The sequence below is a fragment of the Jaculus jaculus genome, chromosome 1, assembly GCF_020740685.1.
Source record: "Jaculus jaculus isolate mJacJac1 chromosome 1, mJacJac1.mat.Y.cur, whole genome shotgun sequence".
Classification (NCBI taxonomy): Eukaryota; Metazoa; Chordata; class Mammalia; order Rodentia; family Dipodidae; genus Jaculus; species Jaculus jaculus.
The window spans coordinates 83,331,960-83,349,863 of NC_059102.1; the positions used below are offsets into that span (position 1 = coordinate 83,331,960).

General features: G+C 39.9%; 1 protein-coding gene across 5 annotated transcripts in view; it reads right to left on the bottom strand.

The window, feature by feature from the left end:
* Ttc39b (tetratricopeptide repeat domain 39B) overlaps nt 1–17,904 on the bottom strand; it is a 170,709-nt gene that overhangs the window by 95,929 nt on the left and 56,876 nt on the right. The window contains exon 1 of one of the 5 annotated variants that reach the window (XM_045152184.1): nt 2,128–2,262. The exons of 2 other annotated variants lie outside the window; for them this stretch is intronic. The gene's annotated coding sequence lies outside the window, so the exon portion shown is untranslated. 2 more of the 5 variants (XM_045152187.1, XM_045152186.1) reach the window with 2 other exon arrangements.

The window sequence follows — 17,904 nt, forward strand, 5'->3', positions numbered from 1 at the left end:
CCAAAAAAACTACCCCCCCCCATACACACACACTTCATGATGCATGCTCTGCAGAAGGGCACTGCAGTACAAAGCAGAAGAAAAGCAAGGAGCTCCTGTCAGCCAGCCTACAGCGACAACAGGCAGTGCAACGGCGGCATGGGGCACAGGCTGCCACTTCCAGCATAGGGGGTCACATCAGCACCCACTGACCTTGGGCGATGGGTTGCCCCTTTGTGCACCCTAATTTCCTCACTCGTAAGTCCTGAGTGACACAGGTAAAAGATTTAAAAGTACCAAAAGAGAGAAACAGAGACAGAGACAGACTAAGCCAAGAATTGGGCCTGGCACAGAAAACATTTGAAGATGACTCTCTTCCTTTTTCACTGGATAGGAAAATTATGACACACAATTACAAAATAACCAATTTTCTTTTCCTCTCCCAGAAAATAATGATGTCCACCAAAGCAAGGATCAGTTCTTTCTTACTGATCTAAACTCCACACTTAATATAATGCCTGCTACATGCTTATTGAGCTAATTAAACCATTTCTAACATCTCTGTGGAGTTCAAGAACTCAAAAGGCCTTTGGCTTCAGATCTGTAGAAGAATTGGCTTCAAATGTGTATGGCATATATCTGGCTGGCCACAAAGTACCTAAACTCATACAGCTCAAATACATACCATGGTTGTAATAAGAAAATTTGGTAGTTTTACCTGCCTCCATTACCTGAAAAAAATATCTGCCCCATGTGATCAAATACAATATTCTATTTAACATCCTATCCCCAGAGCTTGGGAAGAGCTTTGCAACAAATGTAAACATTTGATGAGAAAGTCAAAAAAAGAATGAATGAACAAACAAACAAATATTCTTTGCAAATTTAAAAATAGAATTTCCTAATTTTAGCAACCCTTCCTAATTAAATTCAAAGTTGCTGAGCTTAGGTGTGACAAAATGTTTAAAAATATAAACAGCAGATGTTTGAACTCTGGGTGTTGGAGAAATTTTCTTTTTTAAAAATCCTTCATTTATTTTATTCTGCAGGAACTCTACCAAAATACTAGCACCCAAAAAGCTTTGTCAGCCTGCGTCAAATATTATATCTACAAAGATGGCTGTTACCAATTGATGTTTGAAAGTACTTATTATTATCAATTTCTGAACATAACAACTTTTAAAATTCACTTTAGTTAATGTGGCTTAAGATAAAGGAAAGAGATCAGTAGCAAGCTGATAAGAATCATGAATCTGTTTACTTACCAGGTATGCAAGTAGAAAACATAAGAGGGGTAAAGGAACCAGAAATTTACCTCTATCCCAATCATCACTTCTAGTTCAGTAAATTCCAAAGGGGGAAAGTGGGACATGATAAGTCAGGAATACAGGGTCCAAGTTCAGGGTCAGTGTCACAAAAATAAATACATAAATAAAAACCAGCACAGATTCCAATGCACAATTAGAAAAAGGCGATCATGCAAAGCCACTTTGGGGAGCTAATAGTCATTACAACCTGCTACAAAGAGACTGACTATAACCAACATCACCCAGTTGGAGGTGAAAGTCTAGGGCAATCAACACAGGCTATTTCTGAATGGATGCCACTTTACTCATCTTTAAGGTCTTAATTACCATAACAAAACAAAATAAAATAGTAGGAAGAAGCCAGGTTACAAACAGTCAGCACAAACGCATCACCATCACCCTGCCATTGTTCTGCAGCCAGCCGCACAGCGCACCTTGCAGCAGCAGCCGCCGGCCATGGCACCGGGAAGACCACAGCCTCTGCGGCGCACAACCTGCTCCCCTCTTCAATTGCAGCACTCAGAAAAGAGGGGCGTGGGAGAAGCCCTGGCAAGCTTGACAGGGAGCTTGAACAAAGGCAATATCTTCTAACAACAACAACCAGAAGAAATTCTACATAGCTTTCCTTATATCCTCCGGGATTTAAAGAGAGCCTCATAATCATACCCCCAGGCACCGCTAAATAAATTCAACATACTCACAGGCTTACAGCCGCTGTTAACTTTGGAGGAATAAATACAGTTCCACTATGAAGATGTCTTTCCCTCTCTTCTAGATTTGTTTTAAATGCTAACAAAGAGAAGGCACAATCCCCAATGTAAGAGCCCACAACAGTCTTCACCTTCTGTTTTATTCCTGGGTCTCCAGTGAGACTTAATTATCAGGCACTAGGCAAGGAAGTTGCAGAGGTGGCTGGCAGCATTCTAGGGCTCTGCAGGGGAGAATTTAAGACATGTCAGTTAAAGTGGCAGCTACAATCACTGCCGCTTCCGCAGGGAGGAATGCTGGGAGATTTCTCCCTAGTCTCTGCTGCAGCCTAGTTCTAATCCATCACTGCTTCATTATGCTAGGGAAGCAGACAGGAAAAACACCCACAGACCAGGCTTACAAAAACTACAAAACCTTCTAATGATTTTTCACCTGACCTAGAAATTCTTTCATCTAAAGGACAAGTAAGAAATAAAATGAATCATTTTTGTTTTAAGTAAAATATACATTCATTCAGGCTGTCATTCAGGTTTGGCTTAGGGAAAAATCTAATCTTCTAGAGTTCTTAGTCAAGCAGACTACATATATAAAACAAAATTATTGTAGTGATAAAAACATACAACGTGAAAGTCATAGCAAGGTTGTTGGAAATGGCAATGTTAAGTTGATATATTTGATAGGTAATACTGAAGTGGACTAGTGCTTTTTGTTTCCTTTTTCTTCCACATGCTTTTGTCTTTGATTTTGTGTTTTAATGTTTGAGACAGGGTCTCTCTCTGTATCCCAAACTGGCTAAAACCCTAGGATACTCCTTGCCTCCAACTTCTAAGTACTAGACTTACAGGTGAATGCCACCATGCCTGGCTCCTGGAACTACCTTTGACGAAGCTTTTTATAAAAAGAAAAAAAAAAAAGCACCTCACACTTGGAGAACATTCCAGCAACGATCCTAAAATGAGCATGATTCTAAAGTTCAGCTATACTGGTTTTACTCTGAAAGGCTAAGAGCTCTCCTGGGAAATAAAGACATTCCAGGACTTCAGTTTCTTGTCTCACCACAAGGGCTCTCTATACTAGAATGGAAACACTCTTCTTACAGGGCTCACGATGGTTTCTGATTATGCAACACCAGCAGGGTGTGGTGGTGCCAACCTGTAATCCCAGTGCTTGGGAGGTGAGGCAGGAGGATCAATATTTCAAGGCCAGCTTCAGCTACATGGTGAAATAGAGACTAGCCTAGGCTATAAGAGATAGAGAGACAGACAAGCAAACAGTAATGCCAGGTAAAATATTCCTGATATCTCCAGATTACAAATAATAACTAGAAAATGAAGAAAAGCATAGCCAGCTACAATCTCACAGCCATGTATAATCACTGGTGGTATCTGGTTCTAATATTCCTCTCCCTTATGAAGGGATCCGTCAATTGCATACTTTTTCTTTAATGATATCATTTTATGTTATTATATGTTGTATATTGCCTCCTTTTGTGACATCTCTTGAGGCAATGTGAGCAAATGTCTCTTCACTCCAGATAAGACAGATGATGACCAAGGAAAGCTGTATCCCTAAAGCTCCCTGCTCAACTTGCAGGCAGCTTCACCGAAGACATCCCCTCCCACAGCAACTGTTCTCAGCTTAGGTAAACTCGCAGCAGCCTGAGGACCTTTCACAGCTTTCGTGAGCTTCCTTTATAAACTCTGTCTTAAGAGCTTCTCTTTCCCTTCCAGGAGGAAAAGTTTCAATTCAGAAGAAATTCGTCTTCACAGAAATTATGACTATTTGCCCATACATGTGACTTAACTGTTAAACCATCCATAATTCTACAAGTGCTAAAAAGAATTAGCACCTGTGAGGACAGTGTGTATACACCTAGTATGTGCTGGGCTCAGGGAATACCCTGGTGAGCAGAACAGAGGGTTTCTTGTTCCCCTGGAGTTCCATCCAGTAGGGAAGTCAGACATTTACCAAATGAGGGAAATGTGATCAAGACTGTACTGCAAAAGAGGTCTACATACACATCATAAACATATTAAAGACCTTAGCCTATGAAGGCCAAGGTTTCAAGCCAGAAAAAGAACACCATTCCCACTGCAAAACTTTAAGTACAGTGTACCTCACATGGTGTTATTCCCATCCATACAAACATCTCTTCTAGTGTCTGTCTTCCTATATTATAATTTAAGTCTAGATTTCAACTATATATGTGTGCAAAAATGTGATATATAAGGGAATAACTGATTTAATGTGTATAGACCTACACATTTAATGTGGACTTGAAAAGTCTAGTTCATAGAGCTACACAAAACTTTAACCATCCTTGTTCTAGTAATAGCATTCTGCATACAGGCAAAACAAAACACCCTTTGCTGCCTTGCATACTTTCATTCTGAACAATAAAATATCTAACATAGAAACTGCACAATAGTAAAAGTTACATATAACCTCTCTAGTTTTAAGCAATTACAGGGGTCTTCTAATTTGTTCATGGTGATTAAGTCTTCAGACTTACTAAATGTGCATGCTACATTATATCAAACTACACATTATATAAAAATGTTGCTAAGCCATATAGCTCTATGGCTTTGAGGCATTTTATTCATCATCTTAAGTCACTGTTTTAAACAAGAGATAGAGGAGCTGGGCACAAATCCAGGACTTGGGAGGCTGAAAGGAGGATTGCTGTGAGTTCAAGGCCAGCCTAGAACTACAGAGTGAGTTCCAGGTCAGCCTGGATTAGAGTGAGACCATGCTACCAAAAAAAGGTGGGGTTCTAGAGAGATGGCTAAGAAGTTAGGGCACTTGCTTGTAGAGCCTAATGACCCAGGTTCAACTCTCCAGTATCCATGTAAATAAACCGAGATGCACAAAGTGGCACATGCATCTGGAGTTAATTTGCAGTGGCTAGAGGCCATGGTGCATGCATGTATGCCCTCCCTCTGTCTGCCTGTCTGTATGTCTGTCTCTCTCTCTCTCTCTCTTTCTCTCTCTCTCTCCAAATAAGTAAAAATATTTTTAAAAGAAAAGGCAGGTTCTCTTTCTATCTTTCTCTCTGCCTCTCTCTCTCTCTCAAACAAATAAAAATTTTAAAACGGGGGTGCTAGAGAGATAATTTAGTGGTTAAGGCACTTGCCTATGAAGCCTAAGGACCCAGGTTCAATTCGCTAGTACCCATGTAAGCAAAATGCATAAGGTGGCAACATGCATCTGGAGTGTGCAGAGGCTGGAGGCCCCAGCATACCCATTCTCATTCTCATTCTCATTCTCATTCTTTCTCTTTCCCTTTCTCATTCTCATCCTCCCTCCCTCTCTCCCCCTCCCTCCCTCCCTCCCTCTCTCTCTCTCTCTCTCTGTCTCTCTCTCTCTCTCTCTCTGTCTCTCTCCTCTCCTCCCTCTTTCAAATAAATAAAATAAAATAATTTTAAAGAAGAGATAGGGCTGGAGAGATTGCTCAGCAGTTAAAGCACTTGCCTAAAAAACCTAATGACCTGAGTTTGATTCCCCAGTACCCACATAAAACCAGATGCACAAAGGGGCACATGTATCTAGAGTTTGTTTGCAGCAGCTGGAGGCCCTGGCATGCTCATTCATATTCTCTCTCTCTCTCTCTTTGTAAATTAATTAATTAATTAACTAATTAATTAAAAAAGAAGAGGTCTTGTGTGTGAATTGCAGTAAAAAAACTACTAATGGAGGCCAGTAAGCTAGAAAAGGGCTATAAATGGAAGGAGGAGAGGAAAGGACTTAAGGGGATGGTATTGTCTATATGTCAGTAGACAACAGATTACCTTACCAGGGTGGAATGGCCTAAGTGAGGTCAGTGGAAGAGACTGAATAAAAGAAGGGTGGAGGGAGGGCTAATCAAAATTCAAGATACTGTAAATAACACACATGGAACCCTACTTTTTTGGATAATACACACCCAAAAGCCATAGATTGTTACTAGAAAATTTTCAGCGCCAGGGATGGGATACCTTCCAGTGAGCTGTTGACCAGGAAGGTTCCTGTTGCCCCCAAAACATTACAGGTTATTGCCAAGGCTCTTAGTTTCTCACCAGAAACAGATGCTAAAACTAACTGCTCTCTTATTGGACTAGAGATCCACTCTATGGAAGGGAATACATGCCTGGTACTGAAAACCCAATCAAAAGCCTCTGGTGGGGGAGGTCATAAGCATTAGGAGTATAACGTCTGCTCTGGTCTGGCTAAATGCATATATTATATTCACCCAACTTCCCTATAAGCACTTTACCTAATGTCCCTACCCATATATTAATGCTATCCTCACTTTTAGCTAGAGAAGCTTCTCTTTTCAGATTGTGGTGACCACTGGGATGACCCAAAAGGCACCATAGTACTTAGAAGAAGTGACAGAGTATTTGGCACTGAAGCATCTGTATCACACCTTCCAAGACTCGGGGTCCACTGCAGAAGAGGTAGTGGAAAGAATGTAAAATCCAAAGGAAGGGTAGAACTGCTTACAATGCAGTCATCCAGACAGGAATTGTCATCAATATCCATGACCTCACAGTACCTAGCACTACCTTCACAAGACCCTCACAACAGGAGGAAAAGATGATGACATCAAAATATAAGAGAGACTAATGGAAAGGGGGGATGATATGATGGAGAGTGGAGTTGTGAAGGGGAAATTGGGGAAGGTGGGAATATTCATGGTTTATTATCTGTAAGTATGGAAGTTGTCAATAAAAAAATTAAAACAAAATAAGAAGAGGTAGCTGAAAGGGGAGTAAGATGGAAGCACCAGGGAAAAGGCAATCAAAGATGGTAGCAAGAACCCACCCTATCACTTGAGACTTGGACAGCTCATCTGTATAAACTCCAGAGAAAAGGGGAGGGAGTCAATGACTGAGAAATGGCCAGAGATAATCATCCTGGACAGTACGCATAGTGCTACACAACTGAGCACTCTGAGTCATGTGTTTGAGTCGATGAATACAGACAGCTACAAATTTTGTAGTGTACATACATTTCAAACATACACACAAAAAAAACTTTATTCACTCTTTAAATAACAACTACAATTATATTATGACCTACACTTGAAGTATGTTCAGTGCAGGTTGTTAAGTTTCTAATGTGCTGCAAAATCCTTACATTGCAACAGGGTGCATGCATCTGGAGTTCATTTATAGTGGCTACAGGCCCTGATATACCCATTCTCTCTCTCTCTCTCTCTCTCTCTCTCTCTATCTGCCTCTTCCTCTCTTTCTTTCTCTCTCAAATAATAAATATATTTTTAATCCTTGCATTGCCCTTTGAGCACATTTTCTCAACAATGCATGCTATGGTCTGCATATCTGTGTCCCTCCAGAATTCATATGCTGAAGCCTAATCCCCAGGCAATAGGGTAAAAGGCAGGGCCTTTGGGAGGTGATTAGGTCTTAAGGGTTCCACTCTCATCAATGGTGTTACTGCCCTTTTCAAATGGTCTTTTCACTTTTTAACTCTTCTACCATGTAAGCATGAAATACAGACTTAGGAGTTGCTTTTGCTGGGGCTAAGGACACAGCTCAATCAATAAAGTCCTTGCTTTGCAAGCATGAGGACCTGTATTCAATCCCCAGTACCCACATAAAAATGCTGAGAATGTTGGCACATTATCTGTAACCCTAGCATTGGCAAGGCAGAGACAGGTGGGCCCCTAGATTTGCTGGCCAGCCATTCTAGCAAAATAGGTGAGCTCCAGGCCAATGAAGAGACCTTACCTCAAAACAAAATTGATGGCATTCTTGAGGATGACACTGAAAACTGTCTCCTGGCCTCCACATGCATATGAAAATACACACACACCTGCTACTGTTAAAAGGCATTGGCTCCTCATCCAGACCCATGAGATAACTAAAAGCTGGGCAACTTTGCCATCATTTTGTGTTACTCTAGTTTACTTAAGGTCACCTTCCTTCCCTCTGCAGGCTAGCATGTCAAGGACTTTAAAGAGTGTCTGCCTAACCTGTTTAATTCCCCTTCAAGGTGGAAGGCACAGAGGTAAGTCATCCTCTTAAACCTGCCGTCACTTTGTATTCCAAAATGAGCAAAATCTCACAGGACCAATCAATCCTCAGATGAGGGCAACTATCCATGAGGCATGTCTGCACCATGTCCAAACACAATGGCCAACCTAACAGAATAACAGAAAATTAACAGAGAAGCAATCCAAGAAGAAACAGACAAAGGAAAAACATACTAGGGTATGGTTCACCATGGGCTCCTAAGAGAACTTTTATTTACATGTCACTGAATCTGAGATAAATAATTTTCATCATGTTCTATCCCTGAAAACAAGATGCATTCTAAAACTGACAGCAGTTTAGCTTACTCTAGAGTATAGTTCAGTTCTTAGGGAAAAGGTTTGCATTAACGTCTACCAGTAGCTAATGGTAACACCAACCTGGCTCTCTTATAACAAATTACCTAACATCAAGTTATTAAAGTTACATTAACTTGTACTAAAAACTGTCAAACCAGCTTATGATTCAGGTTCTAAAGGCAGAAAGGTTAAAATATTGGCTTGCCGTGTGATTCATCAATTCCACTTCTGGGTATAATCTGCCAGAAAATTTAAGTCATAAAGACCCATTGTCCATAGCAGCATTATTCATAACAGCCAAAGACCCAAAAGTCCACGAGCTTATAAATAAAAATGTGATTCATGTATATAAATAAGTTTGTTTTTTGTTGTTGTTGTTGTTGTTGTTGTTGTTGTTGTTGTTTTGTTTTTTTTCAAGGCAGGGTCTTTTTCTAACAAAGGCTGACCTGAAATTCACTATGTAGTCTCAGGGTGGCTTCAAGCAAACAGTGATCCTCCTACCTCTGCCTCCCAAGTACTGAGATAAAGGTGTGCACAATGTCCAACTGTAGATGAGTATTTCTCATCAACAAAAAGCAATGAAATAACCCAAGATGCAAAAATTCTAATGCAATAATATAAGAAAGGCAATATAACCCATCTAAAAATCATAAGTCCTTTAGTAATGACCTCCATAGAGGCTGAACTGGATTAAAAATGCTAAAGAATGAGTATAAGTATGCTCAAAGGAATCAAAAAAGAAAGCAGGGCTAGAAAAATGGTTTAGTAGTTAAGGTGCTTGCCTATAAAGCCAAAGGACCCAGTTTCAACTCTCCAGGACCCACATAAGACAGATGCACAAGGTGGCACATGCATATGGAGTTCATCTGCAGTGGTGGAGGCCCTGATGCACCCATCTCTCTCTATCTGTCTCTTTCTCCCTCTTCCTCCCCCTCTCTCTCTCTATAATAAAAATAAATTTAAAAAGAAAAGAAATTTCTAAAAGCCAGGTATGGTTGTGCACGCCTTTAATCTCAGCACTCAGGAGGTAGAGGTAGGAGAATCACCATGCATTCAAGGCCACCCTAAGACTACATAGTGAATTCCAGGTCAGCTCTGAGCTAGAGCAAGACCCTACCTCAGAAAACCAAAAATAAAAATAAAAAACAAAAGAAATTTCTGAAAGTGGACACAGGAAATCAACTTAACAAAATACAGGCCCATACAAGAGATGAGCCAGGAAATAGAAATACAGAAGGAAAACAAATCTGAAATATTGGAAATGAAAATGCAGTAAGTCAAATAAAGAACTTCATAGAAAGCCTCACCAATGGAATAGACCAAGAAGACAGAATTCCTGAGCTTGAAGATAAGGTAGTGAATTTAGAACATTCTAATGAGAAAGATAAATTAATAGGATATAAGAAAGAATTTTAAGATGTTTGGAACACTATGAAGAGATCAAACTTAAGCATTCTGGGAAAAGAAGGAGAAGAATCTCAACTGAATGGCATAGTATTTTCAATAAAATCATAGAAGAAAAATTCCAAAAATTAGGGAAGAAAATGACAATACAGATACAGAAGGCACTTAGAACACCAAACATAGAAGACTAGGAATGAACAGCTCCTCAGAGTCATAGTATAAACACTAAATACACAATCTGAAGAAAACATATTGAAAGCAGTAAAAGAGAAGCACCACGTCACCTACAAAGGCAAGGCCATCAGAATAACAGCAGAATTCCCAACAGAAACTTTAAAAGTGGAAGAGTTTAGAATGATATATTTCAAGCTCTGAAAGATAGCTGCCAACCCACATTACTACACCGAGCAAAGCTATCTGTCATACTGAAAGAGAAAAAAGGACTTCCCATGGTAAAAAAAAAAAAAAAATACAGGCTAAAGGAATCCATGACCACTAAAACCAGCTCTACAGAAAACAACACATGAATATCCTTCAAACTGAAGAGAAGAAAAAGCACATACATGAAGGCACAAGAATCAATATACCATGCTTGAATAATACTTAATGCAATAGAGCAAAATCATAAAAATGACAGGAATTAATAAACTTTCAATAATAATTGAATATCAACGGCCTTAATTCTCAATCAAAAAAAAAACAAAACATGCCTTTTCAGAAGGCATCATGGTGCTGGAAAGAAGTGACTTGGTACTGAGTAATATCTCGATCACACCTTCCAAGGCTCAGGGTCTAATGCAGAGGAGGTGGCAGAAAGAATGTAAGAGCCAAAGGAAGGGTAGGACTCCTTACAATGTGCTCCCTCCAGACATAAAATGGCCTGGACATCCATGACTTCACAGCGCCTGACACTACCTACACAAGACCATCATAAGAGGAGGAAAAGATCATGACATCAAAATAAAAGAGAGACTGATTGAGATGGGAAGGGGATATGAGGGAGAATGGAATTTCAAATGGGGGAAGAGGGGGAAGGGAGGGTATTACCATGGGATATTTTTTATAATCATGGAAGATATTAATAAAAATTGAGAAAAAATAAATAAATAGCTGTTTAAAAATATATATATACCTTTAATCTTAGCACTCGAGAGGCAGAGGTATGAGGATCGTGTGAGTTCAAGGCCAGCCTGGGATTATAGAGTGAGTTCCAGGTCAGCCTGGGCTACAATGAGACCTTACTTAGGAAGAAAAACACACACACACACACACACACAGTCTCACAGACTGGATTAAAAGACAGGCTTCCTCTATTTATTGACTCCAAGAAACTCATCTCTTCATAAAAGACAGGTGCTGCCTTAGGTAAAAGGATAAAAATACATTATTTCAAGTAAATGGGCCCAGAAAACAAACTGCTGTTGCTATTCTAATATCGGACAGGACAGACTTCAAACCAACATTATAGTCAAAAGAAGTAATTTTGAACTGATTAAGGAAACAATTAACAAGAGACATTACAATTCTAAACATATATGCACCAAACATGGGTGCCTCCAATTTCACTTAAAAAAAAAACACTACTAGACATAAGGTCACAAATAGCACTAAGCTGATTTTAGTGAGTGATTTTAACACCCCACTCTACAAGATCCTAAAGGCTACAAGAAAACAGTTTTCCTACAGACTGAGTTCCAGCTCAACCTGGGCTAGAGTAAGACCCTACCTTGGACACACACACACACACACACACACACACACACACACACACACACCAAAAAAAAAAAAAAAAAAAAAACAACTTGAAATAAATTAATAAAGGGGACTTGAGAGATGACTAAGTGATTAAGATGCTTGCCAGCAAATCCTAAGGATCTGAGTTTGATTCCTCAGTACCCATGTAAAGCCACATGCACAAGGTGGCATATGCATCTGGAGTTCATGTGCAGTGGTAAGAAGCCCTGGCAGGCCAATATACACTCACTCTCCCTCCCTCTCCCCCTCCCTCCCTCCCTCCCCTCCCTCCCTCCCTCCCTCTCTCTCTCTCTCTCTCTCTCTCTCTCTCTCTCTCTCTCTCTCTCTCTCTCCCCCTCCCTCCCTCTTTTTGTCTCTCTAAAATAAATAAATATTTTTTAATTACCAAGGGAAGTGAAAACCTCTACAATTAAAACTTTAGAAAATTCAAGAAGAAAACTGAAAACACTAGGAAATAGAAGACATCCCATGTCCATGGATTAGAAGAATTAATATTATAGGGGATGGAGAGATGACTTAGTAGTTAGGCACTTGCCTGTGAAGCCTAAGGACCCAGATTCAATTCCCCAGAACCCATGTAAGCCACATGCACAAGATGGCACAGCCAACTGGAGTTTATCTGCAGTAGATAGAAGGTCTGGCATCGCCATTCTCTCTCTATCTCTATCTCAAATATTTTTTGTTAAAAAAAAAGAATCAATATTGTAAAAATGCCTATCTTATCAAAAGCAATTTAATTGAAAACAGATTTAATGCAATCCCCATCAAAATTCTAATGGTAGGTTGAAGAGATGGCTCAGAAGTTAAGGCACTTGTATGAAAAGCCTGGCGATATGGAATTGATTCTCCTGTACCTGCATAAAGCCAGATGCACTAAGTGGCACATGTGTCTGGGGTTTGTTTAGCTGGCCATGCCCATTCATCTTCATTCATTCATTTATCCCCCCACCTTGCAAATAAATAAATTTTTTTAAATCCAGTGGCATTCTTCACTAAATAGAAAAATCAATCCTAAAATACATTTGGAAGTACATTGGAACAGCCAAAGCAAAACCCAGCAACAAAAATAAATATGGTTGAAAGTATCACAATGACTAATCTTAAAGTATATAACAGAGCCACACAAACAAAGCCAGCATGGTATGGCATAAAAATAGACATGTAGATCAATGAAACAAAGCAGAGGATCCAGATATAAACCCAGGTAGCTACAGCCATTTGATTTCTGATAAAAAATAAAATAAAATGCCTAAAATAGTCCCTGGGGAGAGAGCCTCTTTAACAAATTGTGCTTGGGAAAACTAGATCTCTATACATAGAAGAATGAAACTAGATCCTTCTCTCTATGCATAAGAATTGTCTCCAAAAGGACCATAGATCTTACCATTTAGGGGTTGGAGTGATGGCTTAGCAGTTAAGGCACTTGCCTGTGAAGCCTAAGGACCCAGGTTCTATTCCCCAGTACCCAAGTAAGCCAATTGCACAAGTTGGCACATGAACCTGGAGTTCATTTGCTGTGGCAACAGGCCCTGGTGTACCCAATCTCTCCAACCCCCTCTTCAAGTAAATAAATTTTTAAAAAATTTAAAGACCTTAACATTTAGACCTGAAACTTAGAGACTACTAGAAGGTCAAGTAGACAAAACATTTCAACATGATATAGATATAGATATAGATATAGATATAGATATAGATATAGATATAGATATAGATATAGATATAGATATAGATGATATAGATATAGATAGATATAGATATAGATATAGATATAGAGATAGAGATAGAGATAGAGATAGAGATAGAGATAGAGATAGAGATAGAGATAGAGATAGAGATAGAGATAGAGATAGAGATAGAGATAGAGATATAGATATAGATATAGATATAGATATAAAGACTTCATGACTAGAATTCCACTCATTCAGAAAATAAGGCCAGTGATCACCCAGTAGGACTCCATGGAATTAAAAGCTTTTGATTTAGCAAATGTCACTGTTAACCAAACAAAAAGGCAGCCTACAGAATGGGAGAAAATTTTTATCTGCTATAGATCTGACAGAGGATTAATATGTAAGATATACAAAAAACTAAAAAGACTAAATAATAAGAAATCAAATAACCCAATAAAAAAGCATAGGCTATAGAACTGAATAGAAAGTTCTCAAAGGCTAGAGAGACGACAGCACTTACGGCACTTACCTACAAAGCCAAAGGACCCTGGTTCAATTCTCCAGTACCCACATAAGCCAAATGAACAAGGTGACACATGTGTCTGGAGTTCGTATGCAATGGCTGAAAACCATGGTGCACCCATTTTGCTCTCTCTCCCTCTCTCTCTCTCAAGTAAACATCAAATATTAAAAAAAGAATTTTCAAAAGAGGAAATATTCAACATCCTTAGCAATCATGGAAATGCAAATTAAAACTACTTAGAGATTCCACCATCTCAGTACAATCAAAATGGCTACCATCAAGAACTCTATTGATGAGGGCTACAGAGATGGCTTAGCAGTTAAGATATTTGTGGGTGAAGCCAAAGGACCCAGGTTCAATTCCCCAATACCCACGTAAACCAGATGCACAAGGTGGCTCAAGCATCTAGAGTTCATTTTCAGTGGCTGAAGGCCATAGTATGCCCATTCTCTCCCCTTCCCCTTTCTATCTCTCTCTCAAATAAATTAAAGTAAGTTAAAATTGAAATAGGTTTAAAAAAAAAAACAAATCTGTTGATGAGCTGAGGAGCTGTATCAGCAATTAAAGGTATTTCTTTGCAGGGCCAGGAGCCATGCGTGCATGCACACATCCTCTCTATGATAGTTTGAAAAACTGACCCCCCACCAATACATTGAGGAGTTTATTAAAACTTTTTTTTTGTTTTGTTTTTCAAGGTAGGGTCTCACTCTAGCCCAGGCTGACCTGGATTTAACTTAACCCTACCTGGGAGAAAAAAATAAAGAAATCTAGAGCTGGGTATGGTGGCCCAAACCTTAATCCCAGCACTCAAGAGGCAGAGGTAGGCAGACCCCTATGAGTTTAGGGCAATCCTGGGCTACAGAGTGAGTTCAGATCATCCTGAGCTAAAGTGAGACCTTATGGGGGGATCTATTGACAATAACTGCTAACTAGGGTGTAGAGAAAGAGGAATCCTTATCCACTGTGGGTGGGAATGTATACTGGTACAGACACTAGTTTATCAGTGTTGAGGTTTCTAAGGCAGCTAAAAATAAGACTGACCAGGGCTGGAGAGATGGATCAGTGTTAATGGCACTGCCTGCAAATCCTGATGGTCCAGGTTCAATTCCCCAGTAACCAGATGTACAAAGTGCAGTTCATTTGCAGTGGCAGGTGGCCCTTATGTGTCCATACTCATTCACTGTCTGTCTCTGTCTCTCAAATAATAAAAATATTTTAATGTAAATAAAAAGAAAAATAGACTGACCTTATGACTCAGTTATACCACTCCTGGGCATATACTGTAAAGACTCCCCACTTTACTATAGAGTTACATGCCCATCAATATTTATTTCTGCACTATTCATAATAGCTAGGAAATGGAATTAGGCTAGATGCCCACCAACTGATGATGAATGGGTAATGAATATTTGGTACATATATACAATGAAGTTTTATTTAGATGTAAACAAAAATGAAATTTTCAGGAAAACAGATGGATCTGGAAACGATTTACACTAAGTGAGGTAACCCAGGCTCAGAAAGTCAAATGTCTCTCATATACATGTCTCTCATATACAGCTCCTAGCTTCAAATGTTTAAATTTGTATGTGATTTGTAGTAAAGACCAAAAAGCTAGAAAGGGGCTATGAGGGACTAAGAGAGGAGAGCACTTAAAGGAAGGGGATAGCAGATAAGTAACTACAGAGGAAAGTACTAGGAGTGGAGTGGTCTAAGTGGGGTGAGGAGAAATGGATGGAGGAGAGGAGTGGGTAGGAGGAGAGTTAATCAAACCTAAAAAAGTTATAAACAAGGTACATGGAAAACTAATTCTTTGTCAGCTAATTAAAATATCTCTAAGTCTTTTTTAAAAAAGAATCTAGGCAAAAGTACCCTGTGAAGTATAAATGTTATGCCCAGAAGTCATAGGTTGTTACAGAAAAATTTCAGTGCTAGGGTTAGGATATCTTCCAGTGAAGTGTTGGTCAATGAGGACCCTGAAGTCGCCAAAACAATACAGGCTATTGCCAAGGCTCTTGGTTGCCAGTGAGACCCTATTGTGAATACACCATGTGCATCAGTTGCAGGAGACTGAGAAACCAAGCTAGAAATGAGCTGGAAGCCCTAGCAGCCATAGTGCTGGAAAGTCTACACAGCCTACTGAAGGAGAAAAGTCATTGGTAGCCTTCGACAGCAGTGTTCCCTGAAAGCTACAAAACTGGCCACCCATGCAAGATGCGTCCACTAGTGCAATAGTATCAAGTCTGTTATGGGAGTGACCCACTGCTGTCTAATTCAATTTGAGGCCTGCTCCATGGGAGGGAATTCACACCTGATATTGAAAACCTAGTCCAAAGCCTATGGCTGGGAGTCATAAACTCTGGGGTTGGTGGGGGGCTCCTATTGTATGACTACATGGATATATTATACCCCCCAGATGCCCTCTACATACTTTCATTTATGCATATACATTAGTGCTACTCTTACTTTTGATTATATAGGTTTCTCTTTTCAGGTGATGGTGACTTCTAGGGAGACTCAAAATTCTCCAAAGGGCTAAAGTGACAGTTGCGTGTTTAGTAATTAATGAAAGACTTCTGTCATACCATTCAGTGGCTCAGGAGCTATAATGGAAGAAGTGGTGAAAAAAATACAAGCCAAATGGTGGAGAGAACTGGTTGTATTCATGACCATACAGCAGCTATTGTTATCTGCATAATATTGGGCTCATCGACACCATGGTGGTCTGAATTAGGTGTCCCCCATGAACTCATGTGTTTTGAACACTTTGTTCCCAGCTGATGGCAATTTGGGAGGTAAAGCCTTGCTAGAGGAACTGTGTTGAGCAGGGCAGGCTTGAGGATGTTATAGCCACTTCCTCGTTGCTGGAGTTTACTGTACTCTCCTACTGCTGTTTTCTACCTGCTGTGACAAAGGTCATGTTCAACATTTGCTCTACCACATTATCTCTTCCATCATAAAGCTGTAAGCCAAAATAAAAAACTTTCCTCCCACCAACTGTTGTTTTTTTTTTTAATTTTATTTATTTACTTGAGAGTGACAGACACAGAGAGAAAGACAGATAAGAGGGAGAGAGAGAATGGGCGCGCCAGGGCTTCCAGCCTCTGCAAACGAACTCCAGACGCATGTGCCCCCTTGTGCATCTGGCTAACGTGGGACCTGGGGAACCGAGCCTCGAACCGGGGTCCTTAGGCTTCACAGGCAAGCGCTTAACCACTAAGCCATCTCTCCAGCCCCCCACCAACTGTTTTTTGTCAAGTGTTTTGTGCCAGCAATGAGAAAATAACTACAAAAAACAAGTTGCCATGGATGTTGGAGAAGGGCCCTCCAAAAATGCATCAATACAGAAGAGAAAAGGAGTGAGGAAGGATAAAGAAGGGGGTGAGAGGAAGATTTACTAAAGGTTTTTATTTTTATTTTAAAATTTTTTAATGTTTATTTATTTGACAGAGAGAGGAACAGGGAGGGAGGAAGGGAAAGAGAGAATGGGCACACCAGGGCCTTTGGCCACTGCAAAGAAACTCCAAACACATGTGCCACCTTGTGCATCTGGCTTACATGGGTCCTAGGGAATCAAGCCTGGGCTCTTTGGCTTTGCGGGCAACCGCTTTAACCGCTAAGCCATCTCTCCAGCCCTGTTTTTATTTTAAAAAGATAGAACAAGGGCTGGAGAAATTGTTCAGTGGTTAAAGGGGTTAAAGGCACTTGCTGGCAATGCCTAACAGCCTGGATTTGATTCCCCAGTATCCACATGCAAAGCCAGTGCCAGGGAGATGGCAACAGACACTATGATCACTTGAATCTCATCAAAACAGATATAGAGACTACAAAGAACTCAACACTAAATCGTACCTCTAACATGCCCACCAAAACTCAGGGAACATACTGGATGGGGGGGCAGAAAAATTTAAGAGCCTCAGGGTGGGTGGGAATAGACTGAGACACCATTTCCTACCCCCACCTCTGAAGAGACTGAATGATCTGGCTTAGTCCCCACAATAAATACCAATAATCCTACTGAGGAAGACCCTCAGCATAAATGGAGCGGGAAGACAGGATATAAGAGTACAGCCTTTTTATAAAAATATATACATATATATATATATATATATATATATATATATATATATTTTTTTTTTTTTTTTAAAGACCTATAGCACCATTGGTATATGTAGGATCCCTATCTGCCAGAGTTTTTGAAAAGCCTTTCTCCATGGGAATGCCAAA